Source organism: Tetrao urogallus (genome assembly GCF_951394365.1).
Source record: "Tetrao urogallus genome assembly, chromosome: 4".
Lineage (NCBI taxonomy): Eukaryota > Metazoa > Chordata > Aves > Galliformes > Phasianidae > Tetrao > Tetrao urogallus.
In genome coordinates, this window is record NC_136817.1 from 64852344 (window position 1) to 64876693 (window position 24350).

Consider the following 24350-nt stretch of genomic DNA (forward strand, 5'->3'; position numbering starts at 1 on the left):
GGGCTGTCTTTTGCACAAGAGGCATGTGTCATTGATTAAAGGCTACCCAGCTCAGAGGCCCACAGGGAGCAGCATGGCACTGTAGGCTGAATTCCCATGTCGTTGTGCTTTAGACACTGCTGTATATTATTTCACTTCCCAGCAGTTTTTTTTTTAGGAATACTATTTTTTAAATTACTCCAGGATATTTTTTAATTATTATTTCTAATAGCTATTCTCTGCAAAAAAAGTGATTGGCTTTAGTGAATGGAAGGTTTTCTGAGCAGAGAAATACCTGCAAATCTTAGTTGTGCCATTCATTCCCCTGAAGCCATGATGACATTTGTTTAATTACTAATGAAAGCTTACTTCTGGGCTGGCCCATAAGTAGGAGATGCTCTTATGGAAAGCAAAGGAAAACTAATTTTCTGTGCTATTATCCACTACACTGTTGTGTGCAGCCAGGAGTTGAACTTCATGATTCTTATGGGTTCCTTCCAACTTGGAGTATTATATGATTCTGTGATTGAGAAGCAAAGGCCAGTATGCACCATCAGGAAGAACAGTTTTGATCTCTCACAAGAAATAGGACATCAGGAGAATCTAGGCATGAATCTGCCCTCCTCCAAAGTACAAAGAGATGTTTGGATCCATCTTTGCTGCAAAGGTGGCTGAGCCAGAGACTCTCAGAAGCCTGCTCTTCCTTTAAGGTGTGCCATCCTATTCCACTGTCCCCAATCTACCTCCCTGCCTTTTAACCAGATATTGAAGTCTCCCCATCAATATAAGCTCCTTCCTTGTGCTTTACACAGTGTTGTGTTGTTGAGGTGTTTAATAAAAAAAATGGAGCAGTACAGGAGAAGTTGGCTGCAAGTAAGAGCATTTTCTGTTTAAGCTGTTTTTTAGGGTTTTAACATAGCAAATGCTTTACAGCCTCTGGAAGATGGGGCCTTGAGCTATCTCAGATTAGTTTAGGGTTTATACCCAAATCTCAGGTGGTTGTCTAAATCAGAGGTGACTGAGGAAAGGGCGTCACCATCAGCTGTGGCTGGATTTGCTCAAGAGACAAGTGTTTGATGTTAGGCAGTAGGTCAGGGTCAGTGGATCCATCTGTATGCACTGCAGGGAAGGAAGGGCAGATGCAGCACTGAGAAACAAGGTGATGGATCAATGGTTGGACTTGATGATCTCAGTGGTCTTTTCCAACTTAATGGTTCTATGATTCTATGAAGGAGAGGAGTTTAATCCAGTTCTTCCCTTGATGTTCTCTCGTAGTTAGTGTGGGCAGCTCTATCTGCAAGTGCTCGGGTCTGTTGCCTTCAATATCTATTATTTACCATCCTCTTTGAGGGAAATAACCACAGGCACATCCAGTCTGCTGGACCACCACACTCTGGTGCTTGAGATGCGACACAGAAACTTATGTTCCCCCAACGTGGACTTCCCAAGCTCATCTTGCCCCCTGCACTTTTTTCCAGCTTGCTGCTGCTTGGAAATAGGTTTCTGCATTTCTTTGGTCCAGCAGTGAAAAAAATTCTTGACTGCAAAATTGAATCTCACAATTTGGTCTGGAGGCCAGCAAGCCCTGTCTGGCTTCCAGCCACAGGATCTTTCAGATGAAGGGGTTTTCTATTGAGGGTGTTCTTGCTGCCTCTCCAGATACTGAGAGAGATGCATTTCAAGAGTGGTCCTTGCTGATAATCACCTCAAAAGGAGAGGGAAAAAAACCTGCACTTTCCTTCAGAGGCTGCTCCCGAGCCCTGCAGAAGGTTGGAGGCTGAGATCAGCCGTTGGATCCATGCCTAGAAATAACTGGCCATTGGAGTGCCTACAGTGTTTTGGGGCTCGTCTGTCCAGCCAAAAGGGCAGCTGTTGCCTGTATTTCCACAGGCCAGAGAGTGGAATGTCTAAATGGAGATTTTTTTTCTCAGTGGATTTGTAGACATGTTGAAGAGAAAATCTAACAAATCCTGCCAGTGTGGTTATTTTCATTATTTTATGGATATCTGAAATGACTTTTTTTTTTTTCTTTCAAACATCACAAGGAAAAATCTTCAAATGGGGATTCATTTACTGCAGGGATGAGTGAAGAGTTGCATTTTTGGAGCATGTCAGGTGCTGCAGTTGAATCTGAGGATGGACTAAACCAAGGTGGGTATCAGCTTGTCATTGTGTCAAAGCCCTTGGTGGTTCCTTCCCAGTTCCTCCAAAACGCCTTTTCCACCAGCTGAAAGAGGTCTTGGTCTTCTCTCTGCATCATCAGGAGGAGAGATGACCATGTGCGTTCTCAGCTTGAGACAGCAGTGTGGTCTGGCAGCCAGGAGTGTAAAGTGCATTTTTGGGTGCATCAAATACAGCATGGCCAGCAGGTCAGAAGAGGTAATTCTCCCCCCATATTTAGTATTGATGCAGCCTCAGCTTGAATACTGCATGATCCTGATGATCTTTGAATGTCACTTCCAAATAACTATACCATTCCATTCTGTTCTATTCCTTTTCCATTCTGTTCTGTTTTGTTCCACTCCATTCCATTCAGTTCTCAACATGGTCAATGCCACAGGCAGAGAAGGATGAGGAAACAGCCAGAGGGTTGCTCTATTTCAATTTTACATCTGGATTTTGTCTTTCTAGGAATGAATGAGAAGCTGTTTAGCTGCTGAGCATACTGCAGGTCCCACTCCCTTGTGAAGATGCTGAATTTCTATCACATTCCCTAATCAAGTGGTGGCAGGAGGTCCAGGAGGAGCAGGCTGATGCAAACAACTGCAAAAGAAGAGAGATTTGTTTCAGTGCTGATTTCTATGATGAGTCTTTCTTATTTATGCTAAGCATGGGAGATGCTGTTCAAAAACTCTGTTGTGCAAATAACTGTCTGAATGTTGGATAAATGCTTGGAAGTCAAAGACTTATTTGGACAGATTACCAGGTTTTATGCTTTGAAATTCTGCCTTTGGGGTTAAAGGGCCCATATGTATCTGTAAGCAAGTACTTAACATTTCTTTGTGGCTAATCCTCAACAGCACCTTAGAAAAGATCCAAATGTGCTCCTTTTCTGTGATGGCTTTATTGTATAATGAGTGTTAAGAAGTTCAAGGTGAAAAACTTCCTTTATCCACAGAAAAACTGAACCAGGTACAAAGAATGTTGAAACAGGGCTGCCACTACTCAAGGAGAGGCATCTTGCTCTTTCTTTCTGTATTGGCTGCATTGTCAAGATCATTATTTTGATTTATGAAAGTAATCAGAGGAACAAAACTTTCTGTTTGAGAAAACATTGCTTACTGAATTGAGAGTCAGAAAAATTTCTTATTATTCTGGATGGAAATGAACTCCTGGGTTCTCTAAAGCTATGGTTTGATTGAACCATGGCACATGCTGCTACAAACCTTTGTATTTTCTCATAGTTTTTCTCAAGAAACTACTGTTTCTTCCTACTCAGCAGCCACTGTTTGTTCCACTGTATATTCAACTTTACTACTATTCAAATGATGGGTGACTGTTACAATTACTGGATAATTTCTACAATTTAGAAAAATTGCTCCAGGACTTCCATTTCAGAAGGGAAAGGTGGGATTGATCAAGTTGAAAGCAATGGGATTCAGGAAGATTGATGTTAATAAGCTCAAATCTGGTAAATAAGATTTCCTATCTAAGGCAAAGGGAAATGTAAAATAAAGCTGTCAGTTCCTCAGAGTAAGCTGAGGGCACAATACAAGTTCTCCAAGTGCAAGAATAAAAATTCAGTAGGTGCCAAGCTGGGTAAACTATGATTTTTTTTTTTTTTTTTTTTGTAGCTTGAGCATCAGGGAAACACACAAGAAAAAAAGAAGGGATCAAATTTTAAAGAATAAATTTGGAAGAGCAGGCCAAGTATTCAGGGATAAAACCAGAAAGACTGAGGCACAAAATGAGACCTCAGAGATAAGCAGAAATAATTCTGTAAGAACTGCTAGTAGAATGAGGAAGATCAAAGAGTTTGGCCTGCTACTCAGTGGAGAATGAAATCTGTCTGCAGATAATTATAGTAAGCACAAAAAGTATTGGGGAAGGAGAAATACATATATATTTTTCCCAGTGTATCTTGGGAATTATAGTCCAGGCTGGTTAACAACAGTTTTGGGGGAAAAAACAATCAGAACAAAGGCTCTGGGCAGAGGTGAGAGCGACCTTTCAGAATCTGAAGGGGGGCTATGAGAAAGAAGGGGACAAGCCCTTTATCAGGGTCTGTTGTGATAGTACAGGGGGAAGCAGTTTCAAACTAAAAGAAGGGAGATTTAGATTGGATATAAGGAAGAAGTTTTTTACTATAAGGTTTGCGAGGCACTGGCTTAGGTTTCCCAAAGAGGTGGTGGATGCCTCATCTCTTGGAACATCCAAGGTCAGGCTGGATGGGGCTCTGAGCAACCTGATCCAGATGTAGGTGAGTAGGATTAGATGGCCTTTAAAGGTTCCTTCCAACTCTAAGGACTCTGATTCTATGAAGTACTGTACAGGATTCCTGTGTTGTCAATCCTGAAATCTGTTCTGTTTGGTGTTTCATTAATGACATAAGACATTCAGCTGGAAGTCTGTATGGTAACTTTGCACAGATCTAGAGCTGAGAAGCACTGCAAGCATGTTGGAAAGAGGAGGTAAATTTGTTTGATGAATTGAAGAAATGTTTAAAAATGAGGCTAAATTCATCAAGGAAAAAGCTCAAAGTACTGTTAGGCAGAACCACTTCAATATGTAAATAGGCTGGGAAAAAAAATGACTAGAAAGTAATTCTCCAGAGGAATATTTTTGCTTTAAAAGGTTGAAAAATTAACTGTGATTAGGCAGTGGTGTGCTGTTGTGAGAAAATCAAACATCCCACTGTCAGGTTCCATCAGGAATGTGCTCTGCTCAGCATGGGAATATGGTGTCCAGGTTTGATCAATGAGTTTTGAAGAGAGTTGTGGATGGGCAGGACAGAATTCATTGTTCTTTTCTAGTAATAGTTGTGGGCTTTTTTTTTTTTTTTTAAGCCTATGAGCAAAAGTGGAAGGATATTTGATTATATAGTGGTGGAAAAGAAACAGTGAAGCGAGGCTTTCCGGTACATAAAAAGCCATTTCAAAGAGTATTTGTGGTGGTTAGAAGAAACAATGATGTACTTGAATTAGTGTAAGGGAAATTTAAACCAGGTGTTAGGAAACCTCTTGAAGGGTAAGGACAATAAAGCACTGGAATAGATTCGTTGGAGAGGTTGTGAAGTTCCCATGACTGAAGGATCTTTAGGAATACATTGGACAAGTATCCCTCAGAAATGACATAAACCCATACTGCCTTCGAGTACAGGTGTCTTTCATTCCTGACAGGGTTACTGTTCAATGGCTCTGTGCAAATCTAGAGATGTAAGTGATTTACTGGGAGAAATTCTCCTGGCCGAGCCATTATCTGCTTCCTGAAAGGGGAGTGTTTAGCATAATTCAGCTGGTTTATTTCTTCTCACTTACATTCAATTAAATACTGGAGGTGAGTGGGGGGAGGGCACTTGTCAGACCCAGCTCCAGAAGGGCTTGGCTCCAGCTGATCAAGAATGCCATGATTTGGATGCACATTTTCAGTTAAGGCAACATGATGCTGTTAATCACTCTACCTCTCCCGCTTGCTACCCTCTTCTCTAAATATGTTGTCTTTCTTGGAGACAGCCTGGGGAGCTGTAAATCTCCGAAGAAATTCTCCATATGCTGATGATTTTCAGGGAACTCTGCCATACATAATTTCTGATAGAAATGTTTGAATAGAGAATTAATTTACTTTGGGTCCTTGATTATTCTGTCTTCCAGTAAGAAGAGTATTGGCATCAGGCTGAAAGTTAAACAAGACACCAGAATCCCCGTTCTTTCTCTCTGATCTTCACATTCACAATAGGACTCTTTGAGTCAGAAAGCAATGCAGATGGGATGTACCAAAAAATTTGTATTGAGCTGCTGAAGTAATCTCTTTATTCCAGGAGCTTCTAATGAGTAATGAGGCCATGTTTCATATAACTCCAGTTAACATGGCAACATATGAGTATGCATCCGTCTACAAGCAGAGAGGCTTTAATAACACACAAGCAAATTGCCTCATGCATTTTTTTCTGTGAAACAGCAGCCTTCTCTTAGGAGACATAAAAGGCAAGAGTCCCATGAATTGCTGAAAGCTGTCATAAAGCAGGAGGGGGACGAATTAATCAAAATCATGGCACTTGAAAATATTTAGATTCATGGCGTTTTGGTCCAAAGCATATCATCAGATCATGAAAAATCACAGCCCTGGCTATCGACCCTCACCCAGTGCATCTTTTCTCCCCTGCTTCTGCTTGATTTCAGAGCAGTGTTTGTCTTCACTAGGGTGCAGAAGGAGGCAGAATTCAGCACATGACTGGGAAGCTTGTTCCAGCTGTTTGAGGATATGTGTTTATAATGATGACGTTTAGTTTGATTTGACTTGTCCTCAGATTCTGAGCATTGAATGTTGCATTTTCCCAGACTGTACCAATGTTGCATGTTTACAGACTGTACCAATGCAGGAGCAACATAGGTTGCTATAGCAAATGATGAGCTTAAATTCTGTGTGTTTGCTTTTGGAAAAAGGCTTAATTAAGGCAATGGAGCACCATCTGAGAACACAGCTTAACTGATGTTGGCCTTGAATGATACAACAGTCTGCTTACGGACACAGTTCCTTCCTGCATGGCAGTGCTTCGTTGGTGTAGTAATTTGCTGTGGGAATTGGGAAGCTCTCTAGATAGCAGATTTGTACCATATTCCAGTTCTTCCAGGAATAAAAAACCCAACATCTGTAGATGGTCTCTCTTTTAATATCCTTATTCTGTTCTATCTTTAGTAAATGTTTCTTTCTTGTCTCTTCTCTCTCTCTCCCCTTCTCTCCTTCTCTCTTTCTCCATCCTTCCTTCCTCCTCCCCTCTGCTCCTTCTCCTCCTTGCCCTTGCCCTTGCCTTTCCCCTTCTCTCCCCTTCCACTTTTACAGAATTTTAAAAGGAATTTTGTGTCACAGCTCAATCTGTCAGGCCTGATCTTGCTTCAAACACTAGGTACCCAACTAAAATACAACCACAAATAGATGAACCATAAGTATTAGCCATATCTGAAGTTTAAACATTAAGCAGTTTATTCCAAGTCAGAGGATAATAATATGGCCAACTATATTCAGCAAGTATTGTTGCACTCTACAACCTCCCGAAGGGAGGTTGTGGCGAAGAGGGATTTGGCCTCTTCTCCCAGGCAACGAGCAGGACAAGGGGTAATGGCCGCAAGTTGTATCAGAGGAGGTTTAGGTTGGACATAAGGAAAAACTATTTCTCTCAGAGAGAGGTCAGGTTCTGGAATGGCTGCACAGAGAGGTGGTGGAGTCGCCGTCCCTGGCAGTGCTCAAGAGGCATCTGGATGAGGAGCTGCATGATATGGTTTAGTGCTTGTGGTGGCAATGGTGATGAGGAGACGATTGGACTAGATGATCTTGTAGGTCATTTCCAACCTTGTGATTCTATGATTCTATGATTCTCTGACAGCGCCTTTAAAAATAAACCAACCTATGGGTTGCTGTCAAAGGCAGTACAGAATTTGTAAGTACACTAACAGTGATCACAGTGACCTCTTAGCTCTGTTAGAAGATATTTAGATAAAATGTAAAGGGGCCACAGTATTTAACTCTTCATTAAATGTATAAAACATGTGACTTGTCTTTGCCCATCTGGAGACTGCAGTGTTAATGAGTTAGCTGCATGAACATAGTCTCTATAGAGTCACACGGATAATTTGGAGCAGTGTCTCAAACGAAGGATAAATACAGCTTTGTATAAAATGAGTTCTTGTTCCAGCAATAATTGCTGTGTGCTGTACAAGATGGTCCTGAATCTCCTTATCAGTCTTATTCCCAGAGCAGTAAGTGATACAGATTTCCATAAAGGGGCAATGCATCTACTAGTAGAGTCAATCACTTTGTAGAGATGTTGGCACAAGGAATCAAATTACTCTCATAGTTAAAGATTTTTTTAAAATAATAAACAGTTAGTAGGAAAAGAATATGTACACAGTTTATACTGCACTCCCATACTTTAGAGTACCAGTAAAAAATGTTTCTTGAGTAAAATAGTCTGGTTATTTTTATGCTGTAGTCAATGATAACATTTCAGAAGAAATCTTTTCTTCTTATTGAAATGATCTATCTGTTATTGTGGTTTCTGTTCTCCATGCTCATAACAAACCTGTTTTTCTAAGTCTCAGTGTTCAAATATGCAAATCTAGATTCACCAAAGATGAATATAGAAAAAAAATAGAATCTCGCATATGCAGTGTGTCTTGACTTCCTTGTCAAAGGGGTGTAAGAAGTATTACAGTGCATGAAAAACCTGTTCTGTTTGTGGATAAGCAAGGAAAATATTAATATTTAACCTTTAAAATTATTATTAAGTAATTAATATTTTTAAATAGTAGCATGAATTAAGAAAGAAAATCTGACTGGGTAATCCGGTCAATCCATGAAGTACTCCATGCTTCAAAATTATTGGATGGGAATCCTATATAAGGGAGGTTTAATAAAATGGGATCTGACAGATCACACAAAAGTAAATTCTTCCCACAACAGAGGGAAAAACTGAAGGCTTCCCTGGCAGAAGATACCTATTCTTTATAATAACGACAAAAGTCAAATATATTCTGGATATGAGATCTGCTATGGAATCTTCTAAGGTAAGATCAGACACATTACCACCTCCCTGTCTAATCAGTGTTGTTTCATCTAGGTGAACCTCTGCTCTGTTCTAATTCTGGGCAATAGGGCCAAGAAGATTTTTTTCAACATGTTCCTTTGACAATCCTTTTAGTTATCACAAATCAGAAAAACTAAAGACAAAAATCTCTTGCCTACAACAGTTTGGGCTAGAAGAATCTGTTCTTTGAGATAAACATCACCAAATGCCATGAAAAAGTGATGAGGACAAAATTCAGATGGTGACTAATTCTTTTTTAGGTTGGAGTCTCTCCAGAAGTATTGAAATCAAAGCTGGTTGCCAGTCAGCATGTGTTATGGCAAAATGCAGCTAAGAAATGAACAAGACAATGAATGCATTTAATGTGACAGCACCACTTGAGGCATTTTCAGCTCTCTGAAGAGAGTTAAGTCAAAATTGTATCAACCTTTTAAATCATAGGCAAATTTGCAAAACATTTCCATAACCTGCCAGAATAACCCTTTTGTTTCCAGCTAAAAAACACTCTTTATTAAGCCTAGACCACTTTCTGTCAAAAGTAACCATGACGCAAATGGTTTTATCTTGCATGTAACCAAGGCAAGAAAACATTAACCAGCTGGTCCCCATTCGGAAGCATCTGCAACCATCTGGAGTGAGCCTCAGACCACAGTGCAGCAGCTCAGTGTGGGACGAGGCATGACTCAGTTTGTGTCTGCCAGAATCAACATTCACTGACTGGAACGTGTTCAGACCCTCCTTTTAACAATTCTCCAAATGGTCTTTACCAGGCATTAATGTAACCTTATTTCCATGAGCCAAATGAAAGTTGTATGGTTCTGGCTGGCAAGGGGTGGTAACGGGTGGTCCTGTGGTGTAGGTGGTCTTGGCACGTGGATTTCAGTTCTCCAAAGCAGTGATCCTGGGATCCTTTCTGTACAATGGCTGTTCTCGTTAAGGTTGGGTGATTACTGACATTGTGGGTCAGAAATGAGAGAATTGCCTCTTTTGTACTTCTACTTCCCATTTCTGTGCTTTGGCAGCTTCATATTATCATCACTGATGTTTCAGAAAAGGTCTGTAGCTAACTACAAATGGTTTCTGTTATGTCTATATTCATGAGGGTGACAAAGGATTTTCCTGTGGCTTTACTATTCGGAAAAAATGTCTTGTTTCATTTGAATGCTGAGTTTTCCACTTAAGTAATTAATGTGTGAAACAGGCATTAGCAGATATGGCTAAGTTCACCCAAATATCCATCAAAAATATTAATCTGAAGTACTGTGTGAGATCTACCTGCTGTCTATTGTGAGCACATGGAACCCTGGAGATGTTGTTCTAAGCCTCAGGTGCTTAATAGGCTTTCAGTGCACCTTAACACTTGTCCTGTTGGTTTTGGACCTGTAATTGAACTGTGAGTAGCAAAGAGCTGAAGAAAGGTGCAATGTAGTTATCCTTAACATTTTATTTTCACTTTACAATACTTTTAATGTTTCCAAAACTGGACTTTCAGCCATCTCTCTAAAATTTTTGGCATATACAATTGCAAAAAGAATAGGGGTGCTTGGGCCTTATCTATAACATCAAACAAAATAAATTAGTAGTAAATCAGACCTGAAGAAAATAACTTTTGGTCCAAATGGTGAGCCATCTACAGACTCATAGGAAAACTCAGTCCATCTGAATCCAATGGGACTACCTGTAAGAGTAACAGGTTATTAATATGATGGAAAGGGTGTCCTAACTAGCCTGACTTTGGAAAGCTTCTGCTTTCTTTGGAAATACAGGTCTTCATGTATGTTGCAGTCACTTTTCTCACTAAATGAAGAATCTCCATGTACCTTCTCTTAATTCTCCCCCTATTTAAGTGGAAAGAGTTGAAATTATATATTTTACAGTACATTGTCACATAGGATAGGAAAATGCAACTTTATTCAGGTACCCTTGTGCTCAGGGTTACTCCGAAGCAGCTGAATGAAGAACAAATTGTTATTTTAATCATTAAATATCCTGCTAAACATCTTCCAGATTCAATTTTTTAAGACTTCCGTGTAAAGGACTGCATAAAAACAGCTATTTGAATGCTGTCTTCATTGAGCCACCAATTTTAAACAGGAAAATGACTACCCCTAAACTCTTTGTTTGTTTTTGGATTTCCAAGTTATGGACTTGAATTTTCTCTGGTTTTGCATTAGTTTTAAATAACATGATCCAATTTATCTGTTGTTTACAGGGGCTTTGTAAGCCAAATCACTGGACCTCTTAAAAAAATTACCGAAAACTTGCTGCAACCTATAATCATAGATGAATTCGTATTATACCAGAGTAGGATTAATAATGCATGTAATTATAATATACAATTTTCTTTAGGCTTTTCTAATTATAAAAAAATTACAGATAACATCAACAGAGTGATTCCGAAATGCCTCTCATTTATTATGTAGCTCTCTTAATCAATGCTCTGCCACTGGAAATCAAGTCAGAATGTTATTATGGCCTCTCCTTCTGGATTTAATTACAGTAGTAACTCATGGCTCAAAGTCTGAGAAAACACACCATGCAGTTTATAGCTTTGAAGAACAGCTATTAATCCTGCCGTCTACCTCCCAGTGCAAGCCAATGAAAGCACTTTAAAAATCTTTATGCCTGAAGATAAACACACACTTATAGTCAGGCTTAAGGTGGAGGTGCAGGGAGCCCAGGCACCGTGTGCACTCTGTACATGTGCTGCAGAACATTCTCTCTCGGGTGATGCTCTGCAGGTCTCTCCAGATCTCTGATCTGTTTGCCATCCGTCTTGAGTGGTTATCCTGCACTGTTAACGTTTGTAAAGATGCTGTCAGGGTGTCATCTCCTGTGTGTGGATAGTCTGGAGTCAGAACAGCATTTTTTCCAGAGAGATAGGCTTGCTACATTTGCTCATCTGTGCCTCTTGTGTGCTTTTGGAATCATTTTCCATCGTGAATCTCCAACCTGAAAATCAGCTGCAAATGGGAATAATGCACTCTTCCAAGAACCTGAATTAGTATCAGAAATTGCTTTTAGTTTTGGCAGCAGCCAAGGAGGATGTCTCTCCCTCCAAAGCAGAAACATGCTCAGCCACATGCTATGGGCTGGGAGCCAGAGCTGCCTGAGGTCCAGGTCAGGGTGAGGTGGAGAGTACAGGAGGGTGAACATGAAAGCTTGTTTTTCAGAAGAAACTGTTTTTAAGAAAACCTTGTCTTTCAACAGAAAGACAGTTAAAATACCCAAGATTAATACCTGCCAGTGCCTATGTGTTTCAAAAATGATTGGTCTGTTGTAATAGGACAACGGGAGATGATTTCAAACTGAGAGAGGGGAGATTTAGATTGGATATAAGGAAGAAGTTTCTTACAGTAAGGATGGTGAGGCACTGAAGAGGTTGCCTAAAGATGTAGAAGCCCCATCCTTGGAGACACTCAAGGTCAGGCTGGACGGGGCTCTGAGTACCTCATGGAGCTGTAGGTGTCCCTGTTCACTGCAGGAGAGTTGGACTAGGTGGCCTTTAAATGTCCCTTCCAACTCAATCAATTCTATAACTTTATAACTTTCTATAACTAAAAGAAGTTTTCACTTGATCTCTCAAACTGCCATCTTAAGAACCAGCTGTTTTTTTTATACTCTGTAATTTGTGGAAGAGAAAACTGAGACATAACTAGCTTGGTTATTTTATCGAGCACTTTATTTGAACTCATCAGGGCTGCAAGGGCCTCAAAGTCATCTTCCAGCATTCTCAGCTGTAAGAAGTACAGTTGTAAAGTACAGTTGATGTCCATCAACTGGAGATCTGTAGGAAGGAACTGAGGAAGCATTTGTAGCTGACATCCCCACTGCAGTGTGATCAGTGTGATCTGCAAGGTTATCAGAACTGACCAGAGATATGTTTTGTACACTGTGTGTTGTTTTTTTTTTTTAACTTAAATATTATTTCATCAGAGAATGTTGATTGTTTGAAGTGGAAAGTAAAGTACTGGCAGGAATGGCTAAGCTTTGCAGATTGGTCTGATTGAAAGACACTGACATTTCAAAAGTGATATTTTGAAACTGCCAAATGCCTTATGGAAAGAAAAAAGAAATAAAATGTTGATATTTTACTGATTTCTTTTTTTTCAAGCACTGTGACTGACCAGAATGATTTTTGTATATTTTCAGTTTGCTAGCCCTATCCAAGTTTCAACACTATTGGCAATAAAAATGTGGTTTTTAAAAATAAAATAAAATTGAGAGTTGAGGACAGCAGTCCAACTCTGGTTTCCAGCTCGTGCTCCAGTGGAACCTGGGACCCATCTCACCTCAATAGACCACACAGAAGGGGCTGGAGGCACAGCAGGACTTTGTACAAGATATCTTATGTCAAACTTGAGAGGATAGGAGTAGGAACAGCATTTGGGCAGAGCTCAGGCTAAGCCTGCCATAGAAACATCCCCTTACTAACATCTTTTCTGACATCAGCCTTCCAAGAGTAAGATGTCTTGTCAAGCATCTGAAAAAGTTGTGCAAGCATTCATGACATTCCTAGGGAGATGTAAGAGTGGTGCCTGTGCTGCCCTTTTAAGATATTTGTCTGTTTTGGCTTCAGAAGGGGTTCTTGTAAGACATCACTGGTGTTACATGGAAGGAAATGCGACGGTGGGGCACCTGTGTGCTCTTTCCTCATGGCAAAAAGTCCAAGAAAGTATGGCTAAATTGAAATGAATTGATGGTTGGACTAGATGATCTTAGTGGTTTCTTCCAATCTTAATGATTCTATGATTCTGTGAGTTTATGAAATACTGTGGGAAGCAGAATTTGAATATTTTTCAAATGATGTTATTGCTTAGACCGAAACCTGCCTCAAAAACCCCTGTGCTCCCATTCCCAGTGACAAGATTATTCTATGTTTTATGAAAGAAATTATGTAGCCAACTGTGTTTTCTAAATGTGCTTTCAAAGTCATCACAGGAAATAATCACGACAGGAAATAATGGAATTCTATAACTGTCATATTTCCAGAAAAAGCTGTGGGAAGAACCTTCTGAGTTATGGATTGAATTCACTTTGATGTCTAGCACTGAGGGTAGGAAAAAAACAACAGTCTTCCAGCATTCAGCTCTACTGCTGTTGGGAACCACGTGCAGGATGGCAATGAGCCGTACTGTCAGCTTGGAGCAGAAGAATCCAGGCTGGAGGAGAGGGCTTCTGGCTCCAACAGTGTGACCACTGACACATGAGACTTTAATTTCAAGGGAGGAACTGGAGCAAAAAACATTGCCAAATCTGGTTCCATAATGGTCTGGTATTTTGCTTGCTGTGCCTGGTGTCACAGTTGTGATCCTGGTTGAAACGACAGCTGATGCTCCTTAGCTGAGAGCAAGATAGGGAGGTGATGGAGCTGAAGTAAGAACAGAGAAAAGTGGAGATCCTTGATGTGTTGGTGAGGATATTTCCTCCCTTCCTCTTCCCTGACTGAGAAGAAACTGTAAAGGTTTTTTTTTTTTCTTTATTCTCTTCCCCAGTTATTATTATTATTATTTTAATGCAGTTCTGTATTCATGAATTGCAAAAACATCTTGACGTGCACAAAGGCTTGCAGGTAGCATGTCCTCATGCTCCTCGAGGACTTCAGTGCTGGGTCTCTGTACCAGGACATCCCAGAACTGCCTGATGAAATGACTCGCAGGCTGCGGGAGGTAATTTGCTCTGGGAGCTGGGAGAAGAGCAATCCGTACAGCATCCTCGGAGCAAAGCAACACAAAGAGAAACTATTGCAGAGAGTAATTACTGCCCTGTAATCCTCCAGGCACGCATTGCTGCAGCACTGTGCCATGAGAGCCATAAGAATTCAGATGCTCTCTTATTCCCTTTGCCGTTCTCTGAAGTGAAGGGGAAGGTTGTTTTCTTTCAAAGACGATCACTTACCCTCTATTTACTGTGAAGGATGGGGACGGGGGACTGGGGCTCCCAAAGCTTTTCACAGTTGGTTTTGTTGCCTAATTATTCAGAGAAGAGCTCCTCCTGGCAGTGGGGCTGTGTCCTCTGCAGCCGAGCTGAGGGACTCCTGCCCTTGTAGAAGGTCTCTGGAAGCGATCTCTCTCGGTGGGATAACACTGCAGCCCTCAGGCCTGTTTCACTTGGTTTGTTTATTTATTTTTAATGGATTCACATGATGGAAGAAGCACATCTTCCGTATTGTCTTTTGAAGGCAGATAATTGTGTTGCTGTTGCATTCATAATCGGCTTGTCATGCCCAAATGAATTTACTTATATCTGTCTTTCCCCTAAAAAAACAGCACTGCCGAGTTCTCCCAGTGGTTCCATCAGCCACAAAGCACTGTTGTTAAGCAAGTGCTGCTTTATGCTGTCTAAATAGATGTTGCTCTTCTCTTGTTCCTGCTGTCAGGCATATTGTTAAATTGCTATGAATCTGCAATGAGTTGAAACTCGCCATTCCAAGGAGAAAGAAGTTATTAATTGTAATCAGGATTATTGGATAGCAGCACTTTTGACTCTTGAGCTGATGACTTATCATCAAAACATATCCTTTCATTGTTTTAAAATATTCCCATCATCCTTTATGTATAGTGATTAAAAAAAAAGAAATTGTTTAAATAGCAGTCTGCTTAAAACAACAGAAACACACTGAGCTTCACAGGCTGCCTCCTCAAGTTATGAATGACTAAATGTAAGCTTTGTCATTGTGCAAGATCCCTCTCAGGCTGAAAAAGAGCCCCACTGTGATGGGCTGGGTCAGAGATACACTGAAGTAACTGCTATCCTGCAACAGGTCTGACAGAACTTCAGAAAAGATTTTCAGTTGGAGTCAAAATCAGTGTGCAAAACTGTTTCCAACTTGTTTGCTTCCACCCTCCTGAAATCAAGATGATTTTCAAGGCCAGCTTGGGTGGGACCCTGGGCAACCTAATCCAGTGCTTCATCTAGTGGCTGGCAACCCTGCCACAGCAGGGGGTTGGAACTGAATGATCTGTGAGGTCCCTTCCAACCCAAGTAATTCTATAATTATATGATTCTCTGGAAAACTTTGTGGTACAGTTCAAACCTCTTTTCTGACAGAGGAGAAGAGGCAAAACAACATGCAGAAAAGATGCTGGAGAACATTGCTTGCTGCACCCTATTGTAACCTTTCCCTCTTTCCTGCTTTTGCTTTGCAGGTTTCCAGTGGGACAACTTTTGTGACTGAGCAAAGAGAGGCATCATACTGCTGACAGACATCAGCTGCATTTAACTGATGACAAGATAAAGGTAGGAGCAGAGCTCAAGTGGGTCAAGCATAAAAGCTTATAAAGGTCGCATAGGAACCCAGGATGCTGAAAAAAATTTGGAAGGTAAATTTTGAAATGGACAGTTTCAAAGGTAAGAAACAGTCTTTGATCTTCAAAAGTTTATAAATGAGAGAATACTGTCTGTTGGACTCATCACGTGTCCAAACAAATGGAGTTTTGAAGTATCAAAACCCTGAAGAAGAGAAACAAAAAGGGACATTATTCAGATGGTCAGCCCAAATGACAGTATGGATGTCTCTGATAGTTTTAGTAGGCTTTGTACTATAGTTTTGTACTATAATGTTACTGATGTAAAAAAAAAAACTTTTTGAATTTCTAGCTGAATTTATGAAAAGTGATGTTCAGGAAAACAAAAAACAAAAAAACAAAAAAAAAAAAAAAAAAAAAACCAACAACAAAAAAATGAACCTGCAATAAGAAGGGCTTCAGACTGTGCAAGTTTCTGAAAGCGTCACAGCCTACAGTTTTTTGGTAGGAGGAAGTAGTGAAAAACATTCTAAAATGCTTTTGTTGTGCTTTGTTTTTTTGTGTGTGTGGTTTTTTTGTGGGGTTATTTTGTGTTTTTTTTACTTTTTACCAAGTGCTCCAGGCCTGCGTAAAATGTTTGATAAAGCAAGCTCATGAGTCCTTGTGATGGCAACTGTGGGCAAGCAAGACTTAAGAGTTCTTAGCTGGGCCCTGCTATGGCCAGCCAAGTGTGGGGAAGATCTTCAGGCAAACACTCAATATGTAAATCTGTGCTCAGCTCTGCAGTGATTCTTACCTACTTGGTTCCCAATAGAATGAAGCTAAAAGCTTAAAAACATCCCTGCAGTTTTGCACCTGAATTACTGAGCTGGAAGGGGTATATACATGAGCAATAAATGTATATTTTTTCCAGAGATGTTTTTTGGCTCATCAAAACCAAATTTCTGAATTAATTTGTGTATTTGCTTATTTTAGTGAGCAGTACATGACTGGAGGATATATGTAGTCTGCGTGCCTCTCCTTGTCTTACCATCAATTACAGCATTAGTTACCCGTTTTCTATTTCTAAATACATCTGGAGTTTTGTTTTTAATTATTCATTGAGACAGAGGCTTATTTTTTGCCAGAGTTTCCAAGTGTGCTCTTAGAGCTATTGGAACCAACATGTGACAGCCAGAGGAAAAAGTGGAGTGGACAATGGACTTGGAGATGTCAAGGCAGCCATATACAGTGAGGAGGTAAGATTCAGTGTTTTCTTCTATTGTGCCATCTCAGGGCATCCTGCTGGAGTTTTGTAAGACAATTGCTTTTTGTAAATGGCTTGTGACAAGCAATTAGACACTGCTCCACACATCTTAAGAAAGGAAGAACAGAATAATTGAAAACAGGGCTGGGAGAGCTCTCAGGAGGTCACCCACTCCATCTCTTCACTCAGACAGGATCGGCTTCACACTAACCACTCCTGACATATGTTTGCCTCACATGTTTTCAAAAACCCCCACAGACAGAGGTCCCACAGCCTCCCTAGGAAATGCTTTCAGGTCTTATCTCTGCCTAACATTAGAAATGTCTTTCCTACTGCCTTGCTTGTGTCCCTCTCGCTGCTGGTGTGACACCACTGCCTCTTGTCAGGGTCCCAGAGGGTTGGTTATTTCCTTTATTCTGCAGCTACAATTCCATCTGTTTGGAGACTGCTATCAGGATTCCTCACAGCTTTCTCCTTCCTAGACTAAACAAATCCCATCCTTTTAATCTTTCCTTATAATACATGGGGTTTAAACCTTTCCCTCATTTTTGTTGTTTTCCTCTGGACTCAAACTAGCTGGTCTGTGTCTTTCCTGAAAGCATTGGCCTAAATTAGGCTGACTCAATTTCTGTGGCTGTGTTCTCTTATCCTAATATTTGTTGTGCAAGAGGTGCATCATCCATGGCAGCAAAGACTTTCAGAAGCCTACAATGAAAGCCTTTGTTTAATGTCCCATCTTGGATCTAATGTCTGAATTAATCTGTCTGGACTAGAGGAGTATCAACATCTTTGCCAATCTCTGGTAGCCTGAGGAGTGCTGAATTTTAAATATGGGAAAGAGGAGGTGAAAGGCAAATGTTAAAAATACATATTGGCTATAAATGCTTTCTACTCCTCTGTGCTGGCCTCCAACTGCCCATGTCGGCTGAAATATCTCAGGCAATGCAAATGTTTGTGCATGAGAGCAGGTCAGGAGAGCTGGCTATGATTAAGCTTCAGTTAACTGTGATGCAGAATTTGTGGCATGTTCTCGTGGGATTTGGTCATAGGGATCTTCCCTGCCTGAAAGAAATCTGACATTTTTGGCTTATATTATGCTACCTTAGTCTTGTAACCTTCATTGATGTCAGTGTCAAAATGCATCTTAGGGATCAAGGTTATGGTGTTGGAAATGGGTTTCCCTTCCCAAAACAGATGAAGGGCTATATGACTTTACCAGTTACATATGTCTCATTAACACTTCCAAAGCCCTTTGGATTAGGTATGATCATGATCTGTCATGGAGGGAAAATATATCAGCTGAGATACTGATTTTAGGAATTTAGGTTTGACTTTAGGAATTTGGTCCTTTATTAATTGGAGAAAAAAAAAAATAATGATCTTGCCAAGGAGAAATTAATATTACAGTTCATCTAGGAAATCAGTAAGTGTTTTGTGTGTCAAAAAAGATAGATTTCCCAACTAGTCAGATTCAGAACTCCCACTGAGATAACCAAGGGGAAAACCCAGAGTTTCCTTGAGAAACTGGGAGGGAGAGGAAGGGATGGCTCCAGTATGATGTGACTCCCTTTGTGTCAGGGTTGTTGTTGGCTATCCTCTCCAACAGCAATGTTATCTGGGAGATAGGGCTCCCTTCAAAACAAACAATTATAACTGACTTCAGCAACATTCATACATTTTTTTCCCAGAGCTGGGAACTGGGTTGTCACTGCAGCTTGTGCTGGGTATCTGCAAAATAAACTGAAGGCAAATAGCTTTCTTTTGAATATGTGAGGTTAGAGTTATTGCTACCTCTCTTGGTTTGGGATTTCTGCATCTGACAGATTGCAGTCTTTTAAGAGAGTGGAGTTTTTTTGTTTTGTGCCATGTAGTGTAGTACCACATGAAGCAAGAGGAAGAAAAGGAGACTGGCTAATACTGGCATTGTTCTGGTGTTTTCTCAAGCAGCAGAGCAGCAAATAGTTTTCCTTGGCTTTCTGGAAAATATCTGACCTTGATACTTCATATTCAATTTATGTAAACAATTACAAAAGAATCTGAGCCAAATAGAAAAGGCTATTTCTTGAAAACCTGCAGGGAATGCACATGGGAATTTCCCACATGCTGTAGCAATCTTAAAAGTACCTCCATGTAACCCCACAATATTAATGATTAACTCCAGAACTGTGAGTTTTTCCATACCTCCAGTGAGCTTGATGGTATGTGTGTTCAGTTGTACACTGTATTGGTGAGGGGTAGTAAAATACATATATATATAATTTCCCACTTCAGTAACTTGCATTTAACAAACTGTCTGCTACATTTCCCCCTTGAAATCCAGGGATTTCTGTGAATTGCACAGTTGATAGATACCACAATAAGGGAAATATTTTGTGGCTAAGCTGTTTGCTAAGATACACTTGCAAGAACGAGCTGGAAGCAGTTTTGTTCTTCTGAATTTCTCAATTTCTTCTGAAATTACTCAAAGATAGACATACTTTGCTCACCCACACAGAGCAGCACGGACTTTCACAGATAAGTTGGACATTGTCGATATCATGTTTATATGAAGTTCGTTATTGGTGTTAGCTTTGTGATTGGTTTCCCTGAAGAAAACAGAAGCAGCCAGAATGCACTTTGAAAGGTGCTTTCCCAGAGCAAGCAGAGCTTCTTGTGCAGGGAGATTCTCATCACGGTTCATCTGTTCAGCTGTTGATGCTGTGGGCAGCACTTCTGAAAACGGTTTGTGGGTGCAAGCTGTCAAACGAAGATTTCAAAAGGTGCTGAATGCCAACCCCTTGCTTTTCTAAACCAAAAGCCTTTCCCATAGCAATTAGGAATATTCCACCTTTTTGGTCATTTTTCTGTATCTATTCCACTTTTGTTTAATTTAGCAGTATGGTCCATCAGTCGTTTCACTGTGATGCTTGGTGCAGTGTTAATACTTCTATTGTTAAAATTTCTGGAGCATGACTTTTTAATTAATTCAGATTGAGAGACTTGAGCAACACTATCATGGGTACTAAGTCAGGACTCATTTTCACAAGGCTACAAAGTGCCAGAAAGAAATTGTTTTGAAGTACCTTATGAACCAGCACACCTCCATTTTGGAGCATTTTTAATATCATTATATATAGAACCATTGAATCCTTAGAGTTGGAAGGAACATTTTAAGGTCATCTAGTCCAACTCCCCTGCAATGAACAGGGGCATCACAGCTAGATCAGGTTGCCCAGGTCTGATCCAGCCTCACCTTGAAAGTCTCCAGGGATGGGGCATCCACCACATCTCTGGGCAACCTGTTCCAGTGCCTCACCACCCTCACTGTAAAAGACCTTTTCCTTATATCCAACCTAAATCTAACTTCTTTGAGCTTGAAAACATTTTCCCTTGTCCTGTCAGAACAGACCACACTGAAGAGTCCATCCCCTTTTTTCCTGTAGCTCTCCTTTAGATAGTGAAAGGCTGCTACCAGATCACTTTGGAGTCTTCTCTTCTCCAGGATGAACAGCCCCAGCTCTCTCAGTCTGTCCTCACAGGAGAGGTTTTCCATCCCTTGGATCATTTTTGTGGCCCTCCTCTGGATGCACTCCAACAGGTCTATATTTCTCCTGTACTGAGGACTCTGCTTCTAGATGCAGTACTCCAGGTGAGGCCCCACCAGCCCAGAGTAGAGGGGCAGGATCACCTCCTTTGACGTGGTCGTGCATTTTCTGTTGCTGTCCGGGATACTCTTGGCTTTCTGGACTGTGAGGACACATTGTTAGCTCAAGTCCAGCTTCCCACCCACCAGTAACCCCACATCCTTTTCAGCAGAGCTGTACTCATTCCTTTCATCCCCAGCTTGTACTGATAGTGGATGTTGCCTTCACCCAGGTGCAAGACCTTACACTTGAATTTGTTGAACCTCATGAGGTTCTCCTTGGCCCACTGCTCAAGCCTGTCTAGGTCCCTCTGAATGGCATCTGATTCCTCCAGTGTGTTAACCACACCCCACCACAGAATCATTTGAGTTGGAATGGACTTTTAAAGTTCATCTTGTCCAACACCCTTAAAATGAACAGGGTCATTTACATCTATGCCATCAGTTATATATAGATAATTTAATCTTTTGGTAGATAGATAGACAAATATTCATTTGTTTATATAGTGACTAATATGGATTTTTTTTAGCTTGACATAAATCTCTTCTTACTAGGGGAATGATCCTAGCATCCCACTGACACAGTCACACACACCTGACTATCAGCCCACTTGAGCTGTTGATGCAGTGGATGCCAGGGACTTCTGACTGCAGTAAGAAAGGTTAAATATCTCCTCAAACTGGACTGGGGATGTAAGCAAGTGGAAGTAGAAGATGCTGAAGCAAAAATAAACAAATAAATAAATAAATAGAAATTAAGTTTAAACTGCACAAGAAAGCAGAACCTATTTTTCCTTTTATTGAATCTCCCTCCTTTGAGGGGTTTCCTCTTTGAGGATCTCTAAAAATCAGTTGAATCTTTGAATTCTCTTCCAACCCAAGACCCCACCATGATTCCAACCCCACCACAGTAAGCATGGTTGCCAACCACTAAGTCAGGCACAGATCAGGCTGCCCAGGGCCCCATCCATCCTCGCCTTGAACACCTCCAGGAATGGGACATCCACAGCTTCTCTGGGCAGCCTGCACCAGGACCTCACTGCCCTCTGAGTGAAAAATTTCCACCTGATATCTAATCTAAATCTCCTCTCTATGCCTCTACTGTGGGTATAATTCCCTGTTCAGCGTCTGTGTGCATGCACTCAACTACATATATGTATGTGTATTAAGTTTTTCTGTGCCTAAAATGCAGAGGATGTGGCTTTGTTTTTACCCTGCTATGAAATTTATCTTTCTGTTGGGCTGTAGGGGCTCACATGTTCAGCTTGAAATGAGACTTGTTCTCAAGTTAGATATTGGCTATATTTTTTGTGGGGTTTGGTTTAGGCTTCAGACTGTGCTAGAGTACGTGTGGTTAGGACATCTTGCCTCTGTATACAGGAAGCAGATGATTATCTGGTCAGTACAGTACATCTCTCCCCATCTATCTGCTTGATTAATACAGGATATGACTCTGCCATGGCTTTTACCTTCAGATCTTAGCCCTTCAGTTGACTCATGCTTTTAGCACAAGAGAGCATAATTTTCTTTTCAGATATGATTTATTTCACTGTTTTTTGTTTTTGTTTTTTGTTTTGTTTTTGTTTTGTTTTTTTTTCTTTAAAAAAAGAAACCCAAGTAAGCTTAAAAGTATCCAATCACTGGCATTTAACTCATGGGCTTTTCCTCATCCAGTGTATTCCATTTCCTAATACTTTTAACTTGACTAGAGCCACACATTGTCCTCATTTTTAAGCTATTTCCTGCTAGAAATGCACTAGAAAGTGTAAACATTTGCAAGTTCTCTTGAAAAAATTATTTACTTATATTTCTCACTGTACTGTGGAACTATGGCTTATTATTTTCCCATTAGACAGCACAGACCAATGTAAGAACTTCATCTTGCTGCCAGCTGATATGATAAAAGTGTATCATATGGAGCTTCTAGTAGGAAAGGCACACTTTTCTGGATAGTCTCATCACTTTTACCTTATTATGGAATTTTCAGAGTGCTCAGACGTTAAAGAAACTAGCTGGAAATGAAAGATCAGGCTCCTTTCTCAGGTCTGGGCAGGCAAAGTCTTCACTTCTCACCACATTATTCAGGAGCTGTACACCTGCCAAAGCAATTGTTAGGCTTCAGGCCAACAGCATCCTGGCCTGCATCAGAAATTGTGTGGCCAGCCCCTTGTGTGAGCCACTGGTGAGACTGCACCTCAAATATTATGCTTAGTTTATTAGTAGGATTTTGTTAGATATTAGGATAACTTCCCCACAGGGAGAGTGTTCAGTTATTGGAACAATCTGACCAGGAAGCTGGTGGGGTCCCCATCCTTGGAGGCATTTAAGAGATGTATGGATGTGGCACAAGATATATGGTTTAGTGCTGTAACTCAGCAGCTCAGGTTAAAGGTTGGACATTGAGATCTTGAAGGTCTTTTCCAACATAGATGATTCTATGATTCCATGATTCTATGATCAGTTGGAATCTCCCAAGAAGGATTTCATGATGGGGTTATTTAAGACTCTTTGAAGTGAACTTTTTGAAGTGAGGGTGGCCTTGGCCCTTCTGGTGGAGGTGGGTGCAGGTGAGCCCAGCTTTGCTGTGTGCCACCAAACTGAAGGTGAGGTTTATATCTTGCTAAAGAGATAACAAGCTGCAGAGCAACCAGTTTGATGGAAGGATAGTTCCTACCTTGCTATGCTCCAGGACTGGGCTTTATCTGGGGACTGGGGATGGGACAGGCTGCAGAGATTGCACTGTCCACTAAGATAGGAAGATGGTGCTTAGAGGAGATGCTCTGCTACCATCACTGAACTGGGTTTTTTTGATGCTGAGAAGAAACTGTCTGTGCCACAGTGCAATCTGCAAAAATATGCTGTATCACAGACTTTTTAACAGAATTAGGCAAAGGTGTTGCAAACTGGGGTAAAGCACACATTAATCACAATATACAAGGAATCCAGCAGCTCTTGCTGAAGGACTCCTGAAATGATCCACCCAGTTTATGATTTCAACAAAAGCACGCAGATAACACACTGGTATGCCCTATGAGACTGGTGTGTCCTACTAGGTGGGTGGAATATGAACTTGAAGAATGAGTGGTTCTCTGCCCATGCATGAAGCACGGGCTTGCTAGGACTTATTAAAGCGCTGTTTGTTTGCCTCCTTATGCTTTGCTTATGACAATGAATGAGACAGCTGTGACAGTGAATTTACCAAGAGCTATTACAGAGATTTCAGTTCTGACAACATTAGCTATGGAGAAAACCTGAAATGATGCTGATATTAGTCATATCGGCATCTGTGACGATGTACAGCAACTACATTTGAAATTACAAGGGATATTGAGTAATCAGTATGAGTAAGATAAAATGGTCATGTAAGATTGAGAAACAACCAAATACAATGCCAAAACTTTGATAATTGCACAGACAGACCTATATGTGTATTAAAATTCTTACATGCCCAGTGAAAGATGTCTTCCACGTGGAGCAGACCTGGAAGGGCCATGCAATGTACATGATCTGTAGCTG